The sequence below is a fragment of the Phodopus roborovskii genome, unplaced genomic scaffold, assembly GCF_943737965.1.
Source record: "Phodopus roborovskii unplaced genomic scaffold, PHOROB, whole genome shotgun sequence".
Taxonomy (NCBI): domain Eukaryota; kingdom Metazoa; phylum Chordata; class Mammalia; order Rodentia; family Cricetidae; genus Phodopus; species Phodopus roborovskii.
The window spans coordinates 91,943-93,413 of record NW_026126147.1 but is presented as its reverse complement, the minus strand read 5'-3'; positions in this window follow the sequence as shown (position 1 = coordinate 93,413).

The window sequence follows — 1,471 nt, the reverse complement described above, 5'->3', positions numbered from 1 at the left end:
CCTGTCAAACAGCTTGCATGTGGTGCAGTGAGCCCTAGCATCCCAGCTTTCAGGAGCTGCCACCCCTGCTGCTTTGGTGATGCAGCTGCCTTTGAGTCATTGCTGCTTCTATACCTCACCCACACCTGTAAGGAACCCCTCACCCATACCCACAAAATGAAATCTGTTGTTTTATTCTCTTGATCAAGGTAGAGGAAATACTGAGGAATACTAATTAGTATAGCCTAAATAAATACTTCAGAGCAGATTCACCCAGAAAAGATTAGGTAGAGTAGCTAGATAAGCAACCATTTTGCTTTTGAAAGGATGGCTTCTGCTCATTGTTTGCTGAAAATAGTAGGAGGAAGGAAAGGTGTTAAATCACACTGTACCTTTTATTAGAGAGGCTCCATTGTGGTTTTTTTTTTTTTTTTTTTTTTTTGCGCCTCTAAGAGAAATGGTACCCTAGGTGTATGTATATATATATATATATATATATATATATATTTTTTTTTTTTTTTTTCTCTTTTGGTTTTTTGAGACAGGGTTTCTCTGTCTTTGGAGGCTGTCCTGGAACTAGCTCTTGTAGACCAGGCTGGTCTCAAACTCAGAGATCCACCTGCCTCTTCCTCCTGAGTGCGGAGAGTAAATGCAAGCGCCACCACCTCCTGGCACAAAAAAAGAGGTCAATTCAAGGCCAACCTGAATCTTGTCTCTAAAGGAACACCACCACCACCACGCCATTAAAAAAAAAAAAAGAGAGAAAGAAATAATCCTGGCATTATCTTTGCTATATAAATTTCCCATTGCCCAGATTGACTCTCCAGTCTGTTTATATTCATATTGTAACCTGGGCCTGGGATTGAAAAGAGGCTTAAGGATGACAGCATATGTGCAATGCATAGGCCTCTCTGGATGAGTGCTATTAAAGAGGTTTTCCTTTATTAATCTCTGAGTGCGTAGAGTGTTTTCTCACTGGAAAAGGGGATATTAGTTCTAAAAACAAAATAGACAGATAATAAGTGGAGTGTGGTGTCCCATGCCTGTAATCCTAGCACCTGGGATGTGGAAGCTGCATAATCATGAGTATGGAGTCTCTTTCGCTACGTAGAATTTAAGGCTAGCCTGGGTTACCTGATACCTTGTCTCAACAAAGCAAATGTCTCATAGATGGATATTTAACTTAGGTTACATTATAGTAATTTAAAGAAAATGACTATAGACGAGTAAGTATAGTTGATTTAACTTATAAAATCAGAGCTCCTATTTATACTTAACATGAAAGTAGTTAGGGAAAATTTACCTCACATGTTTTGGGACTTTTTGGGTTATGGCTTTGCTTTTCTTACTTTACAAGGCCTTCTATACATTCATCCTGATACCCCCTTAACCCTGACCCAGATGCTCAGTTTCTACTAACACTAAGATGAGGTTTTATTACTGGTTCGTAGTGCTGGGTATCTTAACTCAGGGCCTTGGACTTGAGTGGATG